This window comes from Scylla paramamosain, chromosome 1 (genome assembly GCF_035594125.1).
Source record: "Scylla paramamosain isolate STU-SP2022 chromosome 1, ASM3559412v1, whole genome shotgun sequence".
Classification (NCBI taxonomy): domain Eukaryota; kingdom Metazoa; phylum Arthropoda; class Malacostraca; order Decapoda; family Portunidae; genus Scylla; species Scylla paramamosain.
The window spans coordinates 6,117,727-6,137,500 of record NC_087151.1 but is presented as its reverse complement, the minus strand read 5'-3'; the positions used below and the strand labels follow the sequence as shown (position 1 = coordinate 6,137,500).

General features: G+C 44.7%; 1 long non-coding RNA gene across 1 annotated transcript in view; it reads right to left on the bottom strand.

The window, feature by feature from the left end:
- Window positions 1-19,017, bottom strand: part of LOC135113332 (uncharacterized) — an 83,158-nt gene extending 64,141 nt beyond the window's left edge. The window contains exon 1 of the long non-coding RNA XR_010274898.1: window positions 16,908-19,017. This is a non-coding gene — a long non-coding RNA (uncharacterized LOC135113332). The remainder of the gene's footprint in view (window positions 1-16,907) is intronic.
- Window positions 19,018-19,774: the final 757 nt, after the last annotated feature.

Here is a 19,774-nt window from a genome sequence, read left to right as displayed (position 1 = left end):
CACACACACACACACACACACACACACACACAAACGCAACTGTTGTCTCCCAATCGTCCCCTCCCCCTCACCCCCCACTGAGTAGCAGTATACCCCCCAACCTTTCGTCCTCCACGAAGCAGGAATGTCCCCCACAGTCACCCCCACCGAGCAGCAGGCACCCCCCCGCCCCCCGCCGACACCCCTTGCCCCCCGCTGAGCAGCACCACCCTCACCCTTGCAGGACCTCCCTCCCTCCCCCACCACCCCCGACGCGACTCCCACTAAGACTCCAAAAGCTCAAAAGGCAGTTGATGTATGTGTTTTCGGACCCCGGCAGCCGACCAGAACTGGGCACCAAACAGGCGAGTGAGGCTGGGACAGTAAGCAACGCAGGGACAACTCAGGGACATTAAGAGACACAGACACAAAACACAGGGACACAAGGCAACACAGGGACACAAGACAAGACAGGGACACAAGACAAGACAACACAGGGATACAAGACAACACAGGGACACAAGACAACACAGGGACACAAGACAAGACAACACAGGGACACAAGACAACACAGGGACACAAGACAACACAGGGACACAAGACAAGACAACACAGGGACACAAGACAACACAGGCACAAGACAACACAGGGACACAAGACAAAACAACACAGGGACACAAGACAACACAGGCACAAGACAACACAGGGACACAAGACAACACAGACACAAAACTACAGACACAAGGCAACACAGGGACACAAGACAAGACAGCACAGACACAAGACAACACAAACACAAGACAACACAGAAACACAAAACAACACAGGGACACAAGACAAGACAAGACAACACAGACACAAGACAACACAGACGCAAGACAACATAGACCCAAGACAACATAGACGCAAGACAACATAGACCCAAGACAACACAGAAACACAAAGCAACACAAGAACACAAGACAACACAAACACAAAACAACTTAATACTCTACTGTTGGGACTGGCACCTTCAGTGGGCTTTTATATATATATATATATATACATAACATTTGTCACCTTAGACCAAAGCACATCTTACTTAAAAATAAATAAATAAATAAATAAATAAATAAACACACACACACACACACACACACACACACACACACACACACACACACACACACACAACACACACACGGGTAAGGACACCAGACTGCACAGGAAAACCAGACTATACAGAATAGGGCAACAAGTAACGGGACACCAGGTGACACAAAAGGAAAAATCAAGCAAGCATTCACACACACACACACACACACACACACACGCACACACACTCACACACAGAGCCACGTGAAATACAACACATGATCATGTAAGTATAGAATAAGCGGCGGCCATGGCAGTGGCGGTGGCAGTGACGGTTTCAGTGGCGGCGACAGTGGCGGGCAGGCAAGGCGCGGCGCCACCGTGAGGCCGGGGTAAAGGTCTCCTCCCACGCCCTAGACTGGGAGGGTCGCCATTTGTTTATACGGGAAGAGAATATATGGTGAAGGGTAAAGAGCGGGAGTGAGGGAGGCATGCATGGCGAGCAGTCCACGGTGGTGAGTCAAGGGATAGGGAAGTGAAGGGAAATGCTTCTCTAATACGTACTGGCATTAAGGGAAGAGCTGGGAGGGTGGAGGTTGGTAGCAGGTGAAGGTTAGATCTCAGCAGATTAGCAAGGGTAAGGCGTAGATGTAGTTTAGCAGAGGTACAGTTCATTTGTTTGGGAACTAAAGTCAATGGGGGTGAGAACGGAAGGAAAAACAATTAATTAAAGCAGATAGATGGCTGGCGAAGGTTAGTTAAGAATAGATTAGCAAGGGCAAGGCGTATGAAAAGTGCAGTTCATTTGTTTGAGAAGGAAGGAGACTCGTGTGAGAAGGGAAGGGGAAAACAGTTAATTAGGGAGGATGGACAAGGAGGAGGACAGGCGAGGAGCAAAGTAGTGAAGGAAAGAAATGTGAAAGGAGGGAATATTGGCGTGGAATAAATGGTGAGGAAAAGAATACAGTGAAGGAGAGAGAGAGAGAGAGAGAGAGAGAGAGAGAGAGAGAGAGAGAGAGAGAGAGAGAGAGAGAGAGAGAGAGAGGGGGGAAGATAAAGCTTTGGAAGATTAGGAAATGGAAAAAGTGGAATAAATCAGAGGAGAAGGAGAAAGAAGATGAAGCAAGGAATAGGAAAGGGGGAAATAAAGAAATGGAAGAAAAAGGGAGGGACATGAATGGTAAAATAAAGAGTAAAAATGACAGAGAGAGAGAGAGAGAGAGAGAGAGAGAGAGAGAGAGAGAGAGAGAGAGAGAGAGAGAGAGAGAGAGAGAGAGAGAGAGAGAGAGAGAGAGAGAGAGAGAGAGAGAGAGAGAGAGAGAGAGAGACTCACCTGATCTACCACTGCCTTAATTAAAGACTCGGGCAGGTGAATTATGCAGAGCTCTATCACATTAATTTTAACACTGACACACTCCTGCTTAGTGGAAGAGCGGGAGGGGAGAGAGGCGAGGGGAGGCAGGCTGTTGGGATACAGGGAGGGAAGGAGAGGCATGATGAGATGAAGGGAAGAACGAGAAGAATAATGAAAGGGAATGAAGTGAAGGATTACTACATTTATTTTTTTATTAATATTATTGTTGTTAATTTATGGGAGTGATTATGTAAGTAGAGAAAGAATAGGAATTTCTTCACTACGATGTTTGTGTCTTGGTTCTCGCCTGTGTGGAGTTGTGTTCCACGTACTGTGTATTCTATTGCATCTTGTAAACATGCATTATGGGTGGATGACAAAGGATGACAATGAAGGAAAGGAAAGGAGAAGGAAGAAGAAAGAAGGGAAATGAGTAGGTAAGTTGGAAGAAGAAGAAGAAAAAGAAGAAGAAGAAGAAGAAGAAGAAGAAGAAAGAAGGAAAAAATAAGAACGAGAACAACGCAACAACAACAACAACAACACAACCACCACCACCACACCACCATCACCACCACCAACAACAGCAACAAGAACACCACAACCACCACCACACAGCAACAACAGCAACAACAAAAACACCACCACCACCACCACCACCACCACCAACTCGAGCAAGAGCGGGGAAGACACAATCACCACACGGAGCCTTGAAACACCAACCAAACAACACCAGCAGGAAATCGGCAGGAAAGCCCCACATCCCCTTCCCCCCAGCATGAGCACACATCACGGGGAGGTGGCGCCAAGTAGGGGGGGCAAGGTGGGGGTAGGGAGAGCGGGGGAGGAGGAGGAGAAGGAGGAGAGAGAAGACCATGTCCCTCTTTGGCCTTCACAAGATTTCAGTGACGGCGACGGCGACGGTGGCGGCGACGTGGAGATAATATTATATAGCGGTGCTCTCAGGCTCGCTATCTTCGCTTATCTGAGTTGCCTGGCTCCTCCCGACACGTAAACAGTGCTACTGCAGCTTCCAACTCTCTCCCATTATCTCCTTGTTTACGTCCCCCCCACCCTCCCTTCCCTTCACTCTTGTCTTGTACTTCTCCTCCGGCGCCTACTGCTGCTCTGCCGTCGATGCCAGTCTCTCCCAGCAGCCTCCCACGCAGCACTCTCTCTCTCTCTCTCTCTCTCTCTCTCTCTCTCTCTCTCTCTCTCTCTCTCTCTCTCTCTCTCTCTCCTCTCTTGTTTCTCCGTTTCCTTTCATATTTCTACTTTCTCCCAATGTTCTTATTTCTTCCAAAAATTCTTCCCTAATTCTTCCCTTCGTTATCTTTCTTCTTCTTCTTCTTCTTCTTCTTCTTCTTCTTCTTCTTCTTCTTCTTCTTCCTTTTCTGTTCCCGTTCTTCTTTTAAGGTTCCCCTTCTTCCCTTTCCCTTTGTTCATTTATTTTTTTCAAACATCCTTCTGTCATTCTTCATCCCCGTTTATCTTCTTTCTCTCATTCCTCCTCCTCCTCCTCCTTCTCTTCCTCCTCTACAGTTTCCTCCCAGCACCTACAAACCAACAAACTCACTTGGAAAGGAGCTGCCATCCACTAGAGAGCGGAGACAAAAGGAAAGGAGAGAAAGCAGATGAAGGGATTAGATAGCCGGAGGGAGTGAAGGGATCCTGGGGACATTGGCAGGAAAACAAGAACAAAAACGAGGGAAAGACAGCAATGATAACAACATGATCAGCAAAAAAAATCTGGAACACTCTCAACAAAAAGTATGACTCTACACACACACACACACACACACACACACACACACACACACACACACACACACACACACACACAAAGAGCGAGACGTGACAGGTTGGAAACAAAGTAAGAATACGTGAACGAAAACGAGAGAAAGACAGCAAGGGTAGCAACAGGAGAGGCAACATGTGAAATAAGCCACAAAAAAAAAAAAAAATAGAAAAGAGAGAGAAAGAAGCATAAAAAGCGAGACTGGTAAGGAGATGGGAAGGAATACACGAACAAAAAAAAAACGAACGAAAAGGAAAGACAGCAAAGGTAGCAACACGAAAAGCAACATAAAAAAAAATAAAAAAATAAAAGTAAAGATAAAAGAAGTAGGAAAAGCGAGACTGGCGGTGAGATAGACTGAGGAAGTGAAAGAGAAAACGAAGACAAAAAAAATAATAATAATGGTAGCAACAAGAAAAGGAACACAATATGAAACTCACACGCAAAAAAAAGTAGCACTGAATAGTAAAAAAAAAAAAAAAAAACATACAAAAAAGTAAAGATGATGGTGATGATGATGAACTAGATAGAGAGAAAAAAATAAACGTGGAGGAAGAAAAGATGGAATGTGGAGATAAAGTGAAACGAAGAGAAGAAAGATGGAGAGGGTGTGAGGGAGGGAGAAAGGGAGAGGCGGCGCTTGGGAGGGAGAGAGAGAGAGAGAGAGAGAGAGAGAGAGAGAGAGAGAGAGAGAGAGAGAGAGAGAGAGAGAGAGAGAGAGAGAGAGAGAGAGAGGAGGGAAAACGAGAGAAGTGGTCACGGTTCACTGACAGTCACAGGGCACAAAGGAGGAGTAGGAGGTGGAAGAGGAGGAGAAGGAGGAGGAGGAGGAGGAGGAGGAGAGACAAAGAGGCGAGCCATAAAGACAAGAGAACAGAGGGAGAGAAGGAGGGACCAGTAAACATGTAACTAGAGCATCAGAGGAGAGGACAGGGACGAGGACGAGAAGACGAAGGAAAAAGGAAAAAAAAAAAAGTAAAGTAAAGAGAGATGAGAACTGGAAATATAGTAACGAAACAAGTAATAATGATAAAGGAAGAACCACAAAGAAAAGAACGCAGTGTGATGAGACAATGAGGGAAGGAAGAAAGATAAACAGAAAGAAAGAAAGAAAGAAACAATAGAACACGTAAATAATGAAACAAAGGCAGATCAGCAGACAGAGGAGTATTTGAGATAAGAGAGAGAGAGAGAGAGAGAGAGAGAGAGAGAGAGAGAGAGAGAGAGAGAGAGAGACTCATACTGATAAAGATGTAGACAGAAAGAGAGAGAAAAAAAGAGAGAGAGAGAAAGAGAGAACAGATAAAAAAGTATTTGTGTCATGTGTTTGTGTGTACGTGTGTGTGTGTGTGTGTGTGTGTGTGTGTGTGTGTGTGTGTGTGTGTATGTGTGTGTGTGTGTCAGAAGTGCATTAATATTCCAAAGTAAGTGTGAACAGTGTGCTGGTGTGTACAAAACATATGTGAATGAAACCGCGTGTGTGTGTGTGTGTGTGTGTGTGTGTGTGTGTGTGTGTGTGTGTGTGTGTGTGTGTGTGTGTGATATACATGCATGATACCACCGTCATGCACACACACACACACACACACACACACACACACACACACACACACACCTCACACTTACATGGGTTGGGCGCGGCGGGAGTGAGGGCGGCAAGGATATGAAGGTGGCTGGGCGGAAGGATGTGAGCGGTGTGTGGATGTGGGTGTGGTGTGGGTGTGGGTGTGGGTGATAGGTGAACGGCCCTGTTGTGAGGAGGGCTGCGGGTGGGAAAGAGGCTGTGTGGGGGAGGAGGGAAAGAGGAGGGGTGTGGGATGGTACTGGGAAAGGGTAGTGAGGGAGGAAGGCAAGAGGAGTGGTGTGGGGGTGGTAATGGGGGAAGGGCAGGTGGGCAGGTGGGAGGAACTGGGTAAAGGAAGAGGATGGTGCAGTGAGGGAGAGTCTGGGAGTGTCTGATGAGAGGATGATTACTGATACAAGAGCACGAGGGTATAATGTATAAAAGCAGCTGTGTTGTCCGTGTCTGTCTGTCTGTCTGTCTGTCTGTCTGTCTGTTTTCTGCTTGTCTGTCTTCCTTGTTGTCTGTATAAGTTTATCTGTCTGAATATTTGAGTTTGTTTACTTAGGTAAGTCTGTCCTTCTGTTCTGCGCGAGTTTCTCTGTCTGTTTGGATGTCTGTCTGTATCTCTGAGTGTGTTTGTCTAAGTGCGTCTGTCAGTTTGTCTGAGAATATGAGTTTGTTCGTATGTCTGTTTGTCTATCTGCATTTCAGTTTATCTGTCTGTCTATTTGAGTTTGTCTATCTGTCTGTATGTCTGTTTGTCTGTTTTTGTGTGTCTATAAGTACGTTTGTCTATCTAAGTGAAGTGTGTCTCAGTTTGTCTGAAATATTAATATCTGTCTGTTTATGTGTCTGTCTTTCTGTCTATTTGTTTTAGTGTCTGTCTGTATATATATATATATATATATATATATATATATATATATATATATATATATATATATATATATATATATATATATATATATATATATATATATATATATATATATATATATATATATATTTGTTTGTATGTGTGTCTATCAGTCTGTTTGGGAATATGGATTTGTCTATTTGTCCTCAACATTCAGCACAACCGCCACCAGAAACACCTTTGTATTCAGTACGTGACGCCACGGAGCAGGCGGGCCATACACCACATATTCGGCAGCCTGAGATAACGACGATGACAATGATAGGAGAGAAGATGGTGATAGTGATGATGAGAATGACAATGACAAAAATGACGGTAACAATGACGATGATGTTTGCAATGATACTACATACACCAGTGACAATGAATGGTGATGATGGCAGTGATTATAAATATGACAACAACAACAACAACAACAACAACAACAACAACAACAACAACAACAACAACAACAATAATAATAATAATAATAACAGCAATATATATATTTTTTTCCAGACAAGGCAAAATTACATTTACTTTGTTGTTATCTTTACTGTTGCTATCATCGTTGTTGTTGTTGTTGTTGTTGTTGTTGTTGTGTTGTTGTTGTTGTTGTTGTTGTTGTGAGAATGTACCAGACACACACAATATATGGCACTTCCTGGCACTCACAACTAAGCACTGTATTCTCTCCTTCCTCATCTACTTTCCTCCTTACATGGCATTATCACTTCCTCTCATACTCCACCCTGCTTACTCTAGAAGGAAGGAAAGGAGGGAGGGAGGGAGGGAGGTAGAAATGGAGGGAGGAAGGAAGAAAGGCAAGGAGGAAAGCAGGAAGGAAAGAAGGGAGGGAGGAGGAAAGGAAGGGAGGGAAGGAGGAAGAAAGGAAGGGAGGGAGGGCGGGTGGGAGGGAGGCTGGGGAGGAGGAGGAGGAGGCGGAAGAGGAAGAGAGAGAGAGAGAGAGAGAGAGAGAGAGAGAGAGAGAGAGAGAGAGAGAGAGCATTCATCGCACGCTAAGTCCACAATTTCCTTATCTTTCTACACTCGAAAAAATGAGATCGGCTGCTAAAGTTGCAGTGGGAGAAACTCTGAACTAATCCATTCTCTTATCAGCGCACACACTCCAGCCATGCACGCACTGAATCATTCAAACAAACAACCTCCCATTACCAGCCATTTAAGGATCCCCTCCGCGTCTTTGCCACGAGAGGGAAAGAAAATAATAAACGTTAATATCTCAGCACCCCAATTTCAAACCGTGACGACTAATTAAGTGAAGGCAATTTTCTGCATCTGCATTAAGTAATTACCCTCTCATAGCCTCCATGTGTGCTGGGGATGATCTAATTACGCACGCACTTCATCTCTATTCATATATGCATACATACATACATACATTCATACACACTCCTATAAATATTGCAGGATCAGCCTTTATCAATGGTTCTTCTCGCGTCAAGCACATGTCTAAATAGAACCGGATGGAAACGCAATCCAGTCACGTTCCAGCTTGAGCCAGTCATCCACACCTAATCCAGCGGTGCCCCAACCCAGCGCCAAGGCCCTTAAGCGGTGTCGCGGGGTACATGTAAGGCGAGAACCATTTTGCATCACCGGCCAGCGCTTTCATGACCCGAATAGGTGAGCACATGAACAAAAGCGAGGAGGGTGGCGACGCTAAGAGGGGCTCTGGGAGTGGCCGCCGCCTGGACACATGTTCCTAAATGGCGGATCCTGCGGCAGGCTATCAATGGCGCCCTTCTTGTAAACACTTCCTAGAGGCTCTTGCCGAGGGTTGTTGGCTGACGAGGGCGTGTTTGAGGAGCGGTGATGACGGGAGGGAAGGAGACATGAATGCGCTGAAGATGAGAAGGGAGAGAGAGAGAGGAGAGAGAGAGAGAGAGAGAGAGAGAGAGAGAGAGTAGAAGAGAGAGAGAGAGAGAGAGAGAGAGAGAGAGAGAGAGAGAGAGACTCAATGCACAAGGAAAAAAATACTATCTAGCAACATTTAGTGAGTGTCATGTCAGATTGGTTTAGAAAAATGAACGAAGGGGGAAGCTAGGATGACGTAACATGGGAAGGCTAAGATGAAGGGAGATTGGATGGGTGAGAGGGAGGGTAGGATGAAGGGAAAGACGATGTGTAGTGGTGTGGAGGGAAGGGCAGGGAATGGGAGGGCCTGAGCTGAGCTGGGGCTAGGCTGGGGCAGGTTGAGCGAGGTGTGAGTCAGGGGGGGTGGACCGGCCTCCTCCCTCCCTCCGCCTCACCTGCTCTTGACCCCTCGCCGGCGCCAGTCAGGTGACCCCAGATGGCGGGCAGGGTGGCGTCCCCCTCCTTCCTGAGCCCCGCATGCACGATGAGAGTGATGGGGCGGAGGCTGCTGAGTGACAGGGCGTGGGCGCGCATGGGTGGAGTGAGAAGTTAGGCAAAAATAAGAGAAACAGTGATCCGAACGTATTGTCTTTACCCAGCTTCGGTAGCGTAAGGAAATTACCTGCTTATAGAAGCTGCTGTTACGCCATTAGCAATACCCAAGCCAAGTGCTATTCTCGAAGTCTCTCTGAATAAAATGTGTATATGTAAGAACTTTTCCTCCCATCGCCCCGCAGGTCCCGTGGTGTTCGACAGCCAGTCAGCCGTGCGCGTGACGCCTCGCCAGTCGCCAGCACTCACGCCGCTTCACTCTTCCTTGCCACACTCATACTTACGTTCGCTAAAAAAGGAAAGGGTATAAAAAAAAAATAACAAAAAAAGTGACCGGTACAGTATTACACAAGATGAGCTAATTAAGAGTTTAGGCAATAGTTGGTAAGTGACTGAACTTACACTAAGAAAGAACAAGGAACAACAAGGCATTAAAAGAGCAACAAATTAAAAAAAAAAAAAAAGCGGCGGCCCGGGTAAGATCACCCACAAGAGAGCAGCGTTACACAACACCAGCTAATCAACAGTTTGGCAACAGTACTATGCGATTCTAGAAGTTACACAAGGGAACACAAAAGAAGAACAAACCTCCAGCACACTTGATGGCCCTTATGAGGCTGTCTGTGATGAGCTGAAGTGTCTAACGCAAGAGATGTTACAGTTATCAGACAAGTAAAACACGGACTCCACTTTACATATTACGCATAAAATCTGGAATTCTGCTTCTATTTTTCACCTTTAATATTCTCCTCCCCTCCTTGTGCTGTTCCTGAATGGCTTCATTCACGCGTTAAAAAATAAATATATAAATAAAAATGAGTAAAATAAAATAAAATAATCGGTTCACTCATCGAAATGCGCTGCGCTTTCCCGAGGAGATAAATGTGATATACGCGCACACCACTAATTAGCCAGACAGGTCCTGCCGAGCGCCAAACAGGTAGGGCGAGCGCTGCCTCACACCCGTCCTCTGCCACCGCCATCAAATTTCACATCCAAAACAAGTAAATAATAACCAACTGAATAAATAAAATAGTGAAAGCAAGAAAAACAACCTCAAGCGGTTTCAGTTTTCCCAGAGTGATGAGGGACTGACGGAAGGGCGGTGGGGGAGGGGCCGGGCAGGGGTGTGAGCGAACGAGCGGGCGTGGAAGGGCATCACGGTCATCAGAGGCGGGTGGTCAGTGTGGGTGTGGGCTCGCTGGGGCGGCGGGCACGTCACCACGCAGCACGCCAGGGGGCTCGACGCTTCATTAATCATCTGCTTCATTTTCATTTGTTGAACACTGACAATTACTGTGCGAACGTGCGGTGAGGCGCGCCCATTTATCTGCCGGCTGAGTGACCTAGGGAGGAACTGGCTGACTGGCTGGCTGACTGACCGGGAGGGAAGAAGGGAAAGAGAGGGGAAACTTGAACACGAGTGGAGACCGAAAAAAAAGAAGATAAAAGAAAGGAAATGAGAGAGAGAGAGAGAGAGAGAGAGAGAGAGAGAGAGAGAGAGTGAGGAAGAGAGAGAGGAGAGAGAGAGAGAGAGAAGAGAGAGATGAGAGAGAGAGAGAGAATCATGTAAAAGAGTATAAAAAGAGAAAACATGATATGAGGAAATGTAAAAAACGAAGAGGGAGCACACACACCACACACACACACACACACACACACACACACACACACACAACACACACACACACACACACACACACACACACAGAGTTAATCAAATGACGTATACACACACACACACACACAAACATCCACTAGAAGCAGTCAGACCCTCGCTCACACGTCTGCTGTGCTGCCAGAGAGAAAGAGGGAGAGAGAGAGTGAGAGAGAGAGAGAGAGCAGGAGGGAGACTGCAGGAAGAGGCAGCATCGGATATCAAGTCATACAACACATTACTCAGCCAACTCACAACTCAGACGATTCATTCTTCCCAGCTATCCAAGTCGAGACCTACATTTTTCTAACCCCGGGGTGGATCTGACGAAGACCAACCAACAGACCGAGAGAAAGAGACTAAGACAGACCAACTACAGACCACCCGTCCCGATGCCTCCCTCAAACCAGTCCTCCAGTCACTGTCGAGTCAATGAGGAGAAAAAAAAATAAAGCCCTCGAAATTAATCTTCTGCTAAGTAAACATCGCAGCGTGAAACTGATAGGGTTGACTTAGATGCGTATCGCCGCTATCTACATGTTGTTATCTGAAGACCCACCGAGAGCACGACCTTGGTGTGTACGGGGAAGGCCTGGCGGATGTGTGGGTGATTGGTGGCCACTGCTACCGAAACTAGGGCGGCACGGGTCTGAGAAGAGAGAGAGAGAGAGAGAGAGAGAGAGAGAGAGAGAGAGAGAGAGAGAGAGAGAGAGAGTGAGAGAGAGACTCATACATCTCCACATCAATGCAACAAAGCTTCTGTAAACACGCACAATCTCATTTGGCTACATTACAAATCGCGAACACTGCATCACACTACACTGAGTAAATAATGAAATAATACTCATGTCAAACCTCATCTCTCTCTCTCTCTCTCTCTCTCTCTCTCTCTCTCTCTCTCTCTCTCTCTTGCACTAGCAGTATTTTTTTACTCATCTTGTAGAAAGTAATCATTCGTAAAACAACATAATTACATAGCTTGAAAATATGCTACATGATCTGCAATAGGTAAAGCCAGCGTAACCATGTGTGTGTGTGTAATAATAATAATAATAATAATAATAATAATAATAATAATAATAATAATAATAATAATAAACGGTTTATTCTTTAGGTAGTTAACAAACTGAAAATGTACAGAGGGGGTGTGTGCACGCGATAATATAGCAGTTAGCTTACAAGCCAAGAAGGGGTGAACGAAGCGAGTGTTACGAATACTAATGACCTTCATAAACAGAGGCGTGCGAGGAAGCAAGAAGTTCACCAGTCTCCCCCCTTGCAATGCTGAGCCCTGGCAGAGTGGCCAGTCATGTCACACCCGCGGCTGGTGACGTGGGAGCCGCAGCGCTGGCAGACTGGAAAGATGGAAGACGGTGCCAAGACTGGTAAACTGCGTATCTTGAGGTTCTTCGCGTGTCTAGAATAATATATATTGAAACGCTGCGAGGCATGACTGATACTGGCCCGTATTCTGAAATGCTCAGCTCTCTCACCACGACTATGTTTAAATGCCACAGAGGTGATTATCCGGGTTGTCAAGAGTGTTTTTCCTGTTAATAATGTAGAAGTCTTGTTAATCTGTCACTAAAATTACAAAAACACTCTTGAAGACCTGTATAACTTCAACTAGAGCCTTTTGAAAGTTGTGGAGGTGCGGGGCAGAAGTGTCTCAAAACCATGTGTGTGTGTGTGTGTGTGTGTGTGTGTGTGTGTGTGTGTGTGTGTGTGTGTGTTGCCTAGCGCCACGTATAGGGAAGGGGTAAGATGCACTCCCACCACGAGGCTGTTTAATTGTGTGTGTTGCTTCAGAATGAGTGTCCCCGCTGACGTCACCGCCGTTGCTGCCGTCACCACCACCTCCATTTCCTCTCCTTCTTCCTCCTCTCTTCCTTCTCCTCTCTTCTTCCTCTAACTACTCATTATTCAACCGCCTTCATCAACGCACCATCCTCACTCTCAACATCCGGTGCCTCAATGCATATAAATTTGGCTGTCTGTTTGCCAATCTGTTTGTTTGCCTGGAGTCAGTCAGTCAGTTTCTCTCTCTCTCTCTCTCTCTCTCTCTCTCTCTCTCTCTCTCTCTCTCTCTCTCTCTCTCTCTGGGGACTTCATTTCATCTATTTTCATTATTTCCTATCAAATTTCCCTCGGGTTTTACTTCTTTAAACCAGGTAAAGTAATAATTTCCATCTGTTGTCTATACGGCTTATACCGGAAGGAGTGGGGGGTGGGGAGAAAGCCTTCTGCTTTGCTGTCCTTTTCTTCTAATATTAGCTGTCTAGTAATCTAGATCAGGTCACCTTAAGGACCGTTAAGGTTGTTGTGGCCTGTGTATGTATATAACCCTATGTAACTCTCTCTCTCTCTCTCTCTCTCTCTCTCTCTCTCTCTCTCTCTCTCTCTCTCTCCCTCTCTCTTCGCGGAAATTCCTCCAGAGTGAGTTTAGACCTTGTGACGACCTCTAACTAGTACAGAATCAAAGGAAATAATTGGTTCCACAAAAAAATAATCCGTGCGTGTTACATAAGAGAGAAAAATGCAAGAACACAGAGGGAGGAATATAGAGACGAGGGAGGTGTGCCGTGCTGTCAGTCTGGTCGTTAGTTAGGAAACATTCCCTGAGTGGCACATTTTGCGGTAAAGAAGCAGCTGCGCATTCTTAAAATAGCTAGCTCTAAACCCGCACTAACAACGTAAAGGGGGAAAAAAGTCTAAAGAAAAGACAATATACAAAATAAATAAATGGGAATTGCACTCTCGTATGTAAACACTCCGTGGTGCGCCGCTGGTATGGAAAGGCAACTCTAGCATACCTTAAGAAAAGCAAAACAAGAACAAAAAAAGAGCAGCGCATTTTGCAAACAGTACAGGGAACATTCTTAGGAGGGCATCACAAACTATAATCCCACCCTCTCTCTCTCTCTCTCTCTCTCTCTCTCTCTCTCTCTCTCTCTCTCTCTCTCTCTCTCTCTCTCTCTCTCTCTCTCTCTCTCTCTTCATACTTTTTTTTGGTATGAGAACGCGTTGCTCGCAAGTCAAATACATCATATACCGAGTGTACCCCAGTGTGCAGTAATTATGATCCTAATCTTAAGTTTTTAACCAATCCATCGTCCCCTTGTCTTGATCCATGGCCTGTTATTTACTGTTATTTATCAAGCCATGTCTTCCTCTTCTCACTGGTGACATCTCGCGAGTCTATCCAAGCACATTAAACCTCGGCCCTCCTCTAAAGAAGCCTCGTCTATCTTACCATCAAGAGTGAGATTTAATGAATACCAGATGAATCACGCCTCGTAAAATGCTAAAGCAACAATTATTAGCTGGTTAGTCACTTGGGAGCAGCGCCTCGATTCTCGTTCAAGTGGCAACTCATTCACACTGACATCGTACGGTACTGGCTTGATTGTCGAACGTGGAGTTGTGATTTGAGTTTTGTTAATGGCTAGTCTCTCTCTCTCTCTCTCTCTCTCTCTCTCTCTCTCTCTCTCTCTGGTGGGTATTACGATACATTCATTATTTTTCGTTTTTGTTTTTAGTTTCAACGAAAAGAAAACTCATAAAACCATCTTCATCATCTCGTTTACACACACACACACACACACACACACACACACACACACCAGCCACGTGAACGAGTTAAGGAGAGATAACGATATGAAAAAAAAAAAAAAAAACATATTTACACGCGTCCAAACTTGAGCTTGTATGAATATTAGGCATGTGCTTACGTAACTCAAGGCCTGCGCACACACACACACACACACACACACACACACACACACACACACACAAGAGTAACATAACTTTACTCAATAATACAACTACGTACATACTTATAACTTTCACCTATCCAAACTTCCTAGCCTTTTCTTATCAACATTTGAACTAACTTATGATATCCCATTCCGTCTATTACACACATCCTTACCACCTAATCCTTCCACATTCACAGTATATTTATCCTACTATCCGTCCTTCCCTCCTACATTTTCTCCTCTTCAACATCCTTCTCTTGTCCTACTTTCCCTCGTCTCTGACTTCATCATCTCTTCCTCCACACTTTCATCCTTATCTAGCCTTCCCGTCCCCGCCTCGCCCCGTCGCCCCGTCTTGCACTGCACCGCCCCGCCCCGTATCCGCCCTTCCAGTTATGTCTCTGTCCCACTGCCTCTCCCTCGACCAGTCAAATATTTGTATTCGCTGTTAATGTTGATAATAGATTGATAGCTGCTTGCTCTTTGGCCTTTCCTGTTGAGAGAGAGAGAGAGAGAGAGAGAGAGAGAGAGAGAATGTTACACTACACCACACCCTGATTTGTAAACGAAAAGTTTTATTAACATTCTCCCATTATTCGAGGCTTCATATATTTAGTCGAAGCTTTGAAACTGCAAAAGACCACTTGACCAATACAAGACGGTTCCTCCATCTGACACCCACACATGGGGAGTCTTTCACAGGTCGAGCCAAAGCTTCGGTCAAGGATTCATTCGTCACAGGTTCACTCAAGGCCACGACACAGACACCAACACTACTGCCTAACAACTCGTATTTTCAGCTTAATTTACTCTTATTTTTGTCCTTTTACGAATATCTTTAACTTCAACAATGAATCTTTGTCTCTGTGTTATCTTTATGTCGTCTATATTTAAATCAAGGTTCCCCAGTCGCGTTTCAGTTCACTGTTCACTCTTGAATTCAGCAACTAGTGACATCCCGCAGAGCACAATTTTATCGTTGTTATCTCGCTTGTACTCGATGCCCCGTTACTTTATCAAATGAAATCCGCACAGCACATGGCTCGTTTTTTTTTTTTGTGTGTGTGTGTGTGTGTGTGTGTGTGTGTGTGTTATAACAGACAATTCCCTCACCTGCATTTACTTAACTCCTGTAAGACTTAGCACGTGCAACACAAAACAATCTTGTAACACAGCAATTATATACACGTGCAAAACTTAGCTTACAACATGACACAGTATTGCAACACCACACACACACACACACACACGTGCAAAACCTAACTTGCAACACAACAACATTTTGCAATACAACAAATACACAAGCATGCAAAACTTGTACTGCATCATAACACAGTCTCGTAATACACAGTATCCACTCACACACGTGCAAAACTTGACTTGCAACACAACACAGCATAGCACCATCATGCAATGCAACAGTCACATATTTGCAATACTTAGCTTGCGACACAGCACAATCTTGCAACACAACACACACACACACACACACACACACACACACGTAAAAGCCAACTTGTAACAGAATACAATCTCAGTCTCTCCAGGATTCCAAAATGAAGGAAGGGCAACGTTGCAATCTTGTTCTTTTCGCTGTTCATTTATTTCTACGATCAATTAAGGGCAACGCTGTATTCTTGATTCAACGGCTCACTTATTTCCAGGCCAATTAAACTTATCATATTGTATAACTTGATTACACCTAAATACTTCATTCCTCTATACATATAATACGCTTGAGATCTATTCGAGGCTAAGAGTATGATAATATGGCTTTCTTTTGTGTGTGTGTGTGTATGTGCGCACCTGTTTACATGGCGCAGACGGATTATGAGCAGCAAAACTACCAATGATGCAATGTAAACAGAACCGTTATGAAATAAACTAAGAGAAATGGAAATGAGTTAATGTACTACTCGTATTTAAAGCATCTTCGGTAAAAGCATTTTGAGCTACAACGGTAACAAGATCACCAGTGAGACGCAAACACAAGTGGGCACGCTGCTTCACCCAAGGTCATCACGGTTCTCTGATGACCCAGACTCTATTCCCGAGAGTTTTCCCAAGGACGCCTCCACGTAGGCACCCTTCCCACCCAGAACAATTCATAAACTTCACATCAGCAGCATACAAGAAACGACACAATCTATTTGACACTTTCAGCACCGCAGCGTCAGTTTCATCTTATTTTGCATATCATTTTAGGGCTTGTATTTTTATATAGTCTAGGACGATATTTTTTTTCCTTTTTGTGAGAAGTTTGCAAATCATCTCTAGTTATCTATCCAATACAGTCATATTCATGTTTGCTCTATTTTCACCAACAATGGTTAATTTCAGGAAGTTCTGAAGTTTGGTGTAGTATACTGAACAGACTAAGGTTGATAATGGAGATACTTACCTTCCTTCCTGGTGGGTCTCTGTGGCAGTGGTGGTGGTGGTGATGGTGGTGGTAAGAGACAGGCAGTCAGTCAACATACCGCACTCCCTTCCGCTGTATTCAAATGTATTCCTTCAATCCCTAGTCTTCTGATCGCTAAGAATCTACAAATTGCCATATTCCGTAATTAACCTATCAGAAGATCAGAGAACCTAGGACTGAGAGGAAAATGCAAAATACAGTGGGAGCGAGTGCAGGTTACTTGACTTCATGACTAATAGCAACAGGACCAAGGAAGCTTTAAACAAAATCACTCTAGCTTCCTTGGTCAGGTCTTGGGCTGCGGGGTCACGTGAACTGCGGGGAATCGGCTCATCATGCCCTGTCATAGAGGCGTGTCCCACCGGAGATATAAGCCCATATGTGATTCCTAAGCTTGTTCGTCAGTGGCTGTCGAAAAGAAAAAAAAAAAAGAAAAAATTTAAGTACGTACCAAAACCGCCAGTTAACTAATCATAGGTGTGTTCATTGACTAACCAATAAGACCTCACCCTGAAATCTGATGGCCGTAAATGGTGAGGGAGTAATAGCGTAACGTGCAGAGGAAAGGGAACCACAACCGCAAGAACAGTATATGAAAAAAAAAGAAAAAAAAATGGTGAAGTAACAGAAAATGACATCATGCGAAAAAGGATAAACAAATAATAACCATAATAACAATGAAGGAACATAAATGGAGGTTGAATAATAGAATAACAACACGCTCAACACATCAACCTGAGCATAATCGCAAGAATAATAAAGGAAAGAAAACAGAGACAGGCTGAGTATGTGGGGAGGAAGGACTTGATTATAATGAAATGAATATGTATGTATGAACGTAAGTATATATGTATCTATGTATGTATGTATAACTATGGTAAGCAGCAAAGGCCCGCAGACCGTCTCCCTATAAACTATACTCCATCTAGATCTCGAGCCTACCTTATTTGAAACTTCCAATAAAGAGAACAATCGCTGTGGGCCAGGGAAGGGAGGAATGGGGTGTGCACGGCCTGCCTTGCCCTGCCCTGCCCCGCGTAGTGTTACCTGAGACAAAGCTACACACACCTGATCCTGACGCGCCGTAACCTTTCACCGAACTTGATCAGGAGGAGGCGCAGGAAGAGGAGAACGAAGAGGAGGACAACGACGACGATGCCAAAAACGAAGACAAGGATAACAGGAACGAGGACGAGGAAAACATATCTACATAAAGAACGAACGAACAGCAGAAGATGAACGAGCAGGGAAGTATCATCAATATTATGACTCGCATACTAAGCTGTACATTTCAATAATAGTTCATAAATCTAGTTTGAACATGAAACTTTGATCAAGTGCTGTGGTTTGTTTATGGCGTGTGGCCTGTGGCGGTGAAGCTCCCAGTTTGATCCATCTGTGAAATCACGGCCAATGGCAGGCCTCACTATCTTCAAATCTCATAAAACTAGTGTTTACTCAGCCTCATCCATCGCCTTTAGCCCTCATTCTCTAGGAGTCTAGGGACAACTGGAGAAAGTTCTTGTACACGCTGCTCTCTTGTCTTCCAAACCATTCTCCTCTCTGCCTTATCTTCCCCTTGCCCAGCAATCGCATACATCCTTCAAGTGCTAAAACTGCGCTATTAACCTTCGTGCATCGTGCTGTTGTTGCTGTTGGGATTTGATGGAGGCCGTCAACAGTCCTCTGCTTTATTGTTGTCGAACACGGGGTGCCATAAGATACATTTCTTGCAACATGTCAAATATGCTGTTGTAGGACATGATATGGAGAGAACAAAAATGCCAGTCTGATAAGCACCAGAGGAGTGGTAGGGCGAAAGTAAGAGGAGCTTTTCGATAAATTTTCAGAATTACGCTCGCATCATTCGAGTGGGCAAAACTATCATAGCCTTCATTCTTATGTACGTCATTACCGTCGCTGTTTATTCACTCTTACCTAACTCAACTTAACCTGACTACCACACACCTGTTCTGTATTTTAGAGGACTGCACGAAGTTGAAAAAAAATAGATCTTTGTAAATTTATACAAAGTGCCGATCCAACACGGTTCACATAAAGCGTTTGTCTCTCACAGCACTCACTACAGTCCAATCCACAACTACTTTAAAGGCACAGATTTTACTAGCTATGCCCACAATTGTAGAATAAAGGAAATGAAAGTGGTACGCCAATCACTACTGAATACATGGCAGCTCTTCCTTCTGTTCTGTATTGCGATATCTGGGCGCGAGATGGCACCACTGATTAATATTCATTTTCATGGCATGCTCTCTCTCTCTCTCTCTCTCTCTCTCTCTCTCTCTCTCTCTCTCTCTTGGCTCAGTGTTGTGTATCGTCCATTTTAAGAGCAATATAAAACTAACTTGTATTAATAAAATAATGATAACATATTTATAATCATACTCCAGATACATCATATTTTTGCATTATATTGACGTATTAAAGTTATCGATATTTATGCTACACTTCATACTGCCTTTGCGCCGTCACTGTATGAGAAGCAAGGGATAGAGAGATTGACACTCTATGCTCCTTGATGGGAAGTGACAGTAGGGTGGGATGCGTCCGTCTTCACACATACGCAGGTCTCTCTCTCTCTCTCTCTCTCTCTCTCTCTCTCTCTCTCTCTCTCTCTCTCTCTCTCTCTCTCTCTCTCTCTCTCTCTCCCAAGGCTCCAGTCGTTTCTTTCAGTGAAGAGTTACCACGTTCCTTAAGGGTACACACACACACATACACACACACACACGTATACACAACAAACACTTCCCCTGCTCGCGGCGGCATCACTTATCTCATTCCACCAAGTGCGCCGCGGTGGCAACTGTCGACTTGGCTTTGACATG